Source organism: Limulus polyphemus, unplaced genomic scaffold (genome assembly GCF_000517525.1).
Source record: "Limulus polyphemus unplaced genomic scaffold, Limulus_polyphemus-2.1.2 Scaffold2564, whole genome shotgun sequence".
In the NCBI taxonomy this organism is placed as follows: domain Eukaryota; kingdom Metazoa; phylum Arthropoda; class Merostomata; order Xiphosura; family Limulidae; genus Limulus; species Limulus polyphemus.
In genome coordinates this window covers 166,571-175,819 of record NW_013668174.1, presented here as the reverse complement: position 1 = coordinate 175,819, position 9,249 = coordinate 166,571, and the positions used below count along the sequence as shown (strand labels likewise).

Sequence of the window (9,249 nt, the reverse complement as noted above, 5' to 3'; positions counted from 1 at the left end):
CTCATTAATTAATTAATCGTTAAATATTAAATTTACTTTATTATTCCTTCTATCGTTTAGTTGAACTGTACAATTTTATTTTACATTTAAACGCTAACTCACCTCCCAGTCAATCGAAATAATTTTTATTTCAAATAGATTGAGACTGACACCAGTTTTCCTTATCGCTGACGTACAGATACTAATGTTGATATAGTTTGTATATGGCTTGTAACCTCATGAGTAGTTACGATAGCATTAAGAATAAGGATGTGTGACGTTTATGCAAATAAGACAATTAATGATAAATTACATGTAAAAAAAATATGAGCGATTTTTTTTCCTTGTAAGGTATCTGTACTGAAAATGTAAAGGATTCATGATGTCAGTGTAAAAAAAAAATACAAGAAATTGGGAATTTTGATTTATTAATAATATCAACGTGGCTCTTCAAAATGGAAGGAGTGTGAGATAGCAAATTCTATTTTTATTTCGTTATGGTTTTGTTCACAAAAGATTACCTAATGGTAATCAAAATATGGTTTTACATGTCTAAAATAAATATGTACACTTTCTCCATTGGATATTTCGATACCTGAATAAATGCTGATCATTCTTGGCAGTTGCAGAAAATGAATGCGCACAGAAAGATTAGAAACTTTTCCACAACCCAGAAGACTTTGTTCTTGTGTCTCCACCTCTCATCCTTTGTATCCAGTTGATAACTTCCGTGTCTTCTGCTCAACGTAGTTGGTTTTAAGACTCAAAGTTCTTGAAAGGTGAACCAGAATACGAAGCTAGAGAAGATCAATTTGAAGATTCTCTTCTGCATCAAATACTTTCACTAAAACTTATTCTAATACGGTAAAACTTTAGAAATTACTACTACTTTAGAAGTTTTCATATAAATTTAATATATTATTCTTAATAACAGGAGTAGTAAGGTAACTATTTTTAATTGTGACAAGAGAGAGAGACTTACTTTTCAATGTTGGATATTACTTTCTGTAAAACAACTCTAAATAGTTCTATTCGTTCATCAACAATTGGGTATTTTGTTAGTTGTTTCCAAGACGTCCTTCTTCGATCCCTTAAACTATCAAACAGTTTAAATTGTTCCCTACTAACACAAAAGAACAATGTACCATCAATATCGGGATTAATATGTCTATACATAAAACAATTTAGAAAATGGTACAGAAGAAAAAAAACTATGGAACATTAATTATTTGTCTTTGTAAGATATCTGTACTGAAACTGTAAAGGATTCATGATGTCAGTGTAATGAGGCCGTTAAAAGTAAGGATAGGAAAATTGGGAATTTAGGAGTGATTAATGTAATCACTTCGGTTTTCCAAAGGAGTGTGAGGTAGCAAATTATTTTTATTTTATTATGGTTTTGTTTAGTTATTTTATTCTTTCTATCCTTTAGTTAATCTGTCAATTTTTAGTTTACACTTAAACGCTAACTCGCCTCCTAGCTAATCGCGTTAACTTTCAGATTCTACGAGTTATCAGACTGACACCAGTTTCCCATATCGGTGACGTACAGATATTTAACATTGATAAATTGTATGTAAATAATGAACACATGAAGTAATCTGTTCTAACTAGTCATTTAATTATTGCAGCTTAGCTTGTCTTTGAATTCGAGGATTTCCCGTAACCTTAGCCGGAAGCTAGAGAAGCTGAAGATATAAGAACATGAACGAAATTTCATTGTAAGGTACTTAAACTGGGCAGGATTCATGATGTCAGTATAACGAGGTCGTTAAAAGTAAGGATACGAAAATTGGGAATTTAGGAGTGATTAATGTAATCACTTTTTCGAAAGAGCAAAGAATGTGAGGTAGCAAATTCTATTTTTATTTCGTCCTGGTTTTGTTTTCAGTTCATTTATTATTCTTTCTATCGTTTAGTTAACCTGTGAAATTTGTTTTACATTTAAACGCTACCATGCATTCTAGTTAGTTATAACATTTTTAAGTTTGTAAGGGTAATGAGACTGACATCAGTTTTCCTTATCAGTGACTTTATTTATGTTGCAAAAGTGTGTAAACGTTTAGTTTTTTGTTTTAAATAAAACTGTCATGAGCTTCAATAACTTGGTGCACCCATAGATGGTGAAGTGTTTTCATATATTTTAAGTTTTATGACACTGTATGCAGACCATTTGATAGTTTATAAGGGGTCAAAAAAAGGACTTTTTGTAAACAAAATATCCAACATTACCTGAAGCCGTAGGTGAACGAACAGAAATATCTAGAAATGTTATACAGAAGGCAATATCCAACGTTGAAAAACATGAAGATACAGCGAGAAGCTTGTACCAGTTAGTATATTTCGAACACAATTAAAAGTAGGTAACTCGCTACTATCGTTAAGAATACATCAAATATGTTCTGGAGTTACTCTTACTGAACTTTATTCTAAGACTGAATGAATAGTTGAAAGTTACGACTTTTGTTTCTCCATTTTTATATAAATTAGATTATATCGTGTTAATGGGACAATTTTACGCTTCTAAAATGAATTTTTCCAGAATTTTTTTTAAACACCAGAAGAATTGTTCATCGTCCTATGCCGTTCCAGAAAATTTAAATGGCACAAGAAGACTTTAATATTGCGGCTTCCCTTCCATCAAAATAAAGGACTTATTTTGGTGTGTCCACTTCTCATCCTTCGACGTAACGAGCTGATGAGTCATTTATGTCCTCTGCCTAATGTAAGTGGTCTTTGAATTCGAACACTTCCTGTAAAGTGAACCAGAGCAGGAAAGTAGAGAAGATGAAGATTCATAATACTTATATAAATAAATAGAAAAAGGAACAGAAGAAAAACGTGTATAAAACATCGAATAACAACAAAAACACTTCATCGCTATCTCACGTGAGAAAAGTCATTGAAACTTCACGTGAGAAAAGTCATTGAAACTCATGACAAAGTCTTTATTCAGAACACTAAATTAAAATTTTACAACTTTAATATCTGCAAGTCACCGGTAATGGAAACTGGTGTCAGTCTCATAACTTTTAGAAACTTTAAAATGACGTAATTGATTAGAATGCGAAGTAGCGGTTAAACGTAAAACAAATGTTACAGGTAAAATAAACGATGAAAGAATAATAAATGAACAGAAAACAAAACCATAACGAAATCAAAGTAGAATTTGCTACCTCGTATTCCTTCCCCGTTCGAAAACCGACGTGATCACATTAATCACTGCTTATAAATTCCCAATTTTCGTATCCTTACTTTTAACGACCTCATTATACTGACACCATGAATCCTGCCCAGTTTAAGTACATATACCTTACAAAGAAAAGGCGTAGTGTTCTCAGATCTTCAGCTTCTCTACCTTCTGCTGAGATTCAGGTTACGGGAAGTTAAGTTCAAAGACCAGCTAAGTTGCTATAATTAATTAGATGAAGAGATTTGAAATAATGTAATCATTATTTATATACTCATTACCAACATTAACATCTATAAGTCACTGCTATGAGAAACTGGTGTCGGTCTCATAATTAAAATTTTAAATTGATGTGAATAACTAAAATTTAAACTAAAAATTCACAGATTGACTAAATGATGATAGAATAAATAAATAAACAAATCCAAAACTAAATAAAATGAAACTTTCTACTTCACACTATTTCCCCTTTAGAAGAAGTGATTAAATTAATCAATTTAAAGTCCTTACTTGTGACGTTATACCGACTTCCTTTACAGTTTAAAGTACAGATACAGTTCAAGGATGAAACCATTTTCTTATATATTCGATTTTATCTTTCGGTTCTAGTACAGGTTAACGAAGTTCGATTTCTAAGACCAGTTAATCTGTAATAATTAAATAACAAATCATGTACATACTCTTTTCCAATATTAATATCTGTACGTCACTGATATGGGAAACTGATGTCAGTCTCATAATTCATATAAATTAAAAATTGGTGCGATTAGGTAGAAGGTGAGTTAGCGTTTAAGAGTAAATAAAAATTCAGAGCTTAACTAATCGATAGAATGAATAATAAACGAACGGTAAAGAAATCCATAACAAAATAACAAAAGAATATGCTATCTCACACTCCGCTTCCTAGCTAATCGCATTAACTTTTAGATTTTACGAGTTATCAGACTGACACCAGTTTCCCATATCGGTCATGTACAGATATTTAACATTGGTAAATAGTATGTAATTAATCTGTTCTAACTAGTCACTTAATTATTGCAGCTCAGCTTATCTTTGGACTCGAGGATTTTCCGTAACCTGAGCCAGAAGGTAGACAATGTGAAGAAGGAAGAATATGAACGAATTTTCATTGTAAGGTATATGTACTTAAACTGGGCAGGATTCATGATGTCAGTATAACGAGATCATTAAAATGAAGGATACGAAAATTGGGAATTTATAAGGAGTGATTTAATATTATCACATTCTTTGTCTAAAGCGAAATTGACACCAGTTTCCATTACAGGTGACTTGCAGATATTAAAGCTGCAAAATTTTTAATTTAATGTTCTGAATAAAGACTGTCATGAGTTTCAATGAATTTTCTCACGTGATATAGTGATCAGATGTTGTTGTTGTTGTTGTTGTTCGATGTTTTAAGTTTTTTATACACGTTTTTCTTCCGTTCCCTTTTCTATTTATCTATATAAATATTAAACTGTTATTGATGGCATATTTTTCTTTCGTGTTAGTCGAAAGTTCTGGCGACTGGCTCATTCATACACTGTATGCAGGCTATTTGATAATTTACAAGGAGTCAAAGAAGGACTTTTTGGAAACAATATCCAACATTACCTAGAACCGTAGATGAACGACCATAAATATCTAGAAATGTTATACAGAAGCCAATATCTAACGTTGAAAAACATCGAAAGCTACAGCGAGAAGCTTAAAATCGTTAGTCTCTTTTGGACAAAATTAAAAGTAGGTAACTCGCTACTATCGTTAAGAATACATCAAATATGTTCTGGAGTCAATCTTACTGAATTTTATTCTAAGATTGAATGAAAAAATTCAAAGTTACGACTTTTGTTTTTCCATTTTTATATAAATTTGGTTATATCGTGTTAACAGGACAATTTTACGTTTCTAAAATGAATTTTCCAGTGAATTTTTTTTCTACACCAGAGGAAATGGTCATCGTCCTATGCCGTTGCAGAAAATTTCAATGGCGTAAGAAGGCTTTCAGATTGCGCTCTCCCCTCCATCAAAATAAAGGACTTATTCTGGTGTGTCTACATCTCATCCTTCGACGTAACGTACTGAAGAGTCGTGTATGTCCTCTGCTTAACGTAAGTGGTCTTTGAATTCGAACACTTCCTGTAAAGTGAACCAGAGCAGGAAAGTAGAGAAGATGAAGATGCATGAACATGAATTATTTCTTTTTGTAAGGTATCTGTACTGAAACTGTAAAGGATTCTCGGTGTTGGTATAATGAGGCCGTTAAAAGTAAGGATACGAAAATTGGGAATTTAGGAGTGATTAATGTAATCACTTCGGTTTTCGAAAAGAGTGTGAGGTAGCAAACTATTTTATTTTGTTATGGTTTTGTTTAATTAACTTATTCTTTCTATCTTTTAGTTTATCTGTCAATTTTTACTTTACACTTAAACGCTAACTCTCTCATAACTTTTAGAAAATTTAAATGACGTAACTGATTAGAATGTGAAGTAGCGTTTAAATGTAAAACAAATGTAACAGGTAAAATAAATAATAGAAAGAATAATAAAGGAACAGAAAACAAAACCATAACGAAATAAAAGTAGAATTTGCTACCTCATATTCTTTCCCCGTTCGAAAACCGAAGTGATCACATTAATCACTGCTTATAAATTCCCAATTTTAGTACCCTTACTATTAATGACCTCATTATACTGACACCATGAATCCTGCCCAGTTTAAGTACATATACCTTACAAAGAAAAGGCGTAGTGTTCTCAGATCTTCAGCTTCTCTACCTTCTGCTCAGTTTCAGGTTACGGGAAGTTAAGTCCAAAGACCAGAAAAGTTGCTATAATTAATTAGATCAAGAGATTTGAAATAATGTAATCGTTATTTATGTATTCATTACCAACATTAACATCTACAAGTCAATGCTCTAAGAAACTGGTGTCGGTCTCAATTAAAATTGATGTGAATAACTAAAATGTAAACAAAATTCACAGATTAACTAAATGGGGATAGAATGAATAATAAACAAATCCAAAACAAAATAAAATGAAACTTTCTACTTCACAATATTTCCCCTTTAGAAGAAGTGATTATATTAATCAGTTTAAAATTAAATCCTTACTTTTAACGTTATACCGATATACTTCAGTTTAAGTAAAGATACAGTTCAAGGATTAAACCATTTTCTTATATATTCGACTATCTTTCGGTTCTAGTTCAGGTTAACGAAGTTTGCGTTCTAAGACCGATTAATTTGCATTAATTAATTAACAAATCATGTACATACTATACCAATATTAATACCTGTACGTCATTGATAGGGGGAACCGATGTCAGTCTCATAGTTCATACAAATTAAAAATTGATGAGATTATGTAGAAGGTGAGTTAGCGTTGAAGTGTAAATAAAAATTTAAAGCTTAACTAAACGATATAATGAATAAAGGAACGGTAAAGAAATCCCTAACAAAATAACAATAGAATATGCTATCTCACACTCCTTTCGCTTTGGACAAAGAATGTGATAATATTAAATCACTTCTTATAAATTCTCAATTTTCGTATCATTAAGGCCCTCGTTATACTGAAATCATGAACCCTTCACAGTTAAGTACCGATACTAGGATAAATTGTTTAGGTTCTTAAGTCTAAAGATTGATCTTTAAATTCATGCTCTGGTTCACCATACAGGGAGTGCTTGAGGTTGAAGACCATCTAGGTTGGGCAGATGACACAAATGACTCGTTAAGTCGAAGGATGAGTTATGGACACATCAAAAGTTCATCTCATTGGAGAGGGGGGGAAGCACTCTTCAAGCCTTCTGACGCCACTTTTTTTCTACAACGACATAGAACGATGAGCATTTTCTGGTATAGAAATAATTCTTTTCTTCACTTTAGAGAAGTAAAATTGTTCTACCATTAAACAATTTTTTTTAATATAAAAAAAATGGAGTAACATAAACAAGTTTAGACAGTCCATTGTTCTTAGAATAAATTTTGGAATAAGACAATTTAATACAGAAGATAATTAATATATTCGTAATAACAGTATTAGTAAATTAACTACTTTTAATTGTGTTCGAAAGATAACGGTTGTAAGCCTCTCGCTGTAGCTTTCTATGCATTTCAACTTTGGATATTTTCTTCTGTTTAATATTTCTAAATAGTTTTGTTCGTAGTTATACGATTTTAGGTGTTTATTCATACAAATATTAATCCTGATGTTCATAGTATGTTCTGGCAATGGGCATATCCATAAATTACATCTAATCTACATAATTTTTTAAGGGATGAAAAAAAAGACTTGGAAACAACTAACAAAATACCCCACTCATTAGACTGACACCAGTTTCCCATAACGGTGACTTGTAGATGTTAATGTTGTTAAAGAATATGTAAATAATAATCACATGATTTTAAATCTCTTGATCTAAATAGTTCATTGTAGCTTAGCTGGTCTTTGGACTTAACTTCCAGTAACCTGAATCGGAGCAGAAGGTAGAGAAGCTGAAGATTTGAGAACACTACGCTTTTTCTTTGTAAGATACATGTACTTAAACTGGTCAGGATTCGTGGTGTCCGTATAATGAGGTCCTTAAAAGTAAGGATATGAAAATTGGGAATTTATAAACGATGATTAATGTAATCCCTTTCTTTTTTCGAAAGGGGAAAGGAATGAAAGGTAGCAAATTCTATTTTTATTTCGTTATGGTTTTGTTTTCGGTTAACCTATTCTTTCTATTGTTTAGTTAACGTATACAATTTTAGTTTTACGTTTAAACGCTACTTCGCATTCTACTTAACTACGTCATTTAAAGTTTTTAATTGCTGACTGACACCAGTTTCCTGTATCAGTAACTTGCAGATATTAATATTTCAAAATAATATGTAAATATTAATATCAATTTTTAATATTTTCAGTAAGTTGTGTCAAGAGATAGTAATTGTTATTAGTTATTATTGACAACTTTATAAACTGTAGTTTTGTACATATTGTATTTTCTAATTCTTCTTAAAATTGATGTGAATAACTAGATTGAGAATTAGCGTTTACAAGTAAAACTAAATAGTCACTGCTTAAACAAACGAGAGAATGAATATATAAACGGTTAACAAATCTAAAACTAAATAAAAATTGAAGCTGCTACTTCACTCCTTCCCCTTTAGAAAAACAAAGGGATTACATTAATCACCGTTTAAAATACCTAATTTTAGTATCCTTACTTTTAACGCCCTCATTATATTGACATCGTCAATCATTAACAATTTAAATACAAATACCTTTCAAGGCGAAATCATTCCCTTTTCTTCTATATTCGGCTTTAGCTTCCGGCTCCAGTTCAGTTTAACGGAAGTTCATGGGTTCCAAGACCAACTAATTTGTGATAATTAACTAAACTACTCACATTAAGAGATCAGAATTGATGTGATAATCACGTGCACACTTCCCCAACATTAATACCTGTACGTCACCCCTATGGAAAATTGGCTTCAATTTGATAATTTATACAAGTTTAAAAATTGATGTGAGTAACTAGAATGTGAGTTAGCGTTTAAGTGTAAGTTAAATATTCAGATTAACTAAACGACAGAAGAAATAATTGAATGGTAAACAAAAGTATAACAAAATAAAAACAAAATTTGCTATCTCACACTCCTTCCCTTTTCGGAAACCAAAGTGATTACATTAATCAGTCCTAAAATCCTAATTTTCGTATAGTTACTTTTAACGACCTCGTTATACTGAAATCATGAATCCTGCCCAGTTTAAGTACATATACCTTACAAAGAAAATTCGTGCATATTCTTCCATCTTCACATTGTCTACTTTCTGGCTCAGGTTACGGGACGTCCTTGAGTTCAAAGACAAGCCAAGCTACAATAATTAAGTAGTTAGAACAAGAGATTAATTCATGTTATTATTTACTAACACTAATATCTGTACGTGACCGATATGGGAAACTGGTGTCAGTCTAATAACTCGTAGAATCTAGAAATTGTTGCGATTAGCTAGGAGGTGAGTTAGCATTTAAGTATAAACTAAAAATTGACAGATTAACTAAAGGATAGAAAGAATAAAATAACTAAA

At 31.4% G+C, this 9,249-nt stretch overlaps 1 long non-coding RNA gene across 1 annotated transcript; it reads left to right on the top strand.

Annotated features, from left to right (window-relative positions):
* Nucleotides 1–2,167: 2,167 nt before the first annotated feature.
* LOC111087740 lies at nt 2,168–4,423 on the top strand. Its single transcript, XR_002612393.1, has 3 exons — nt 2,168–2,338; nt 2,522–2,704; nt 4,211–4,423. It is a non-coding gene; the product is annotated as an uncharacterized LOC111087740 (long non-coding RNA).
* The last annotated feature ends 4,826 nt before the right edge of the window (nt 4,424–9,249 follow it).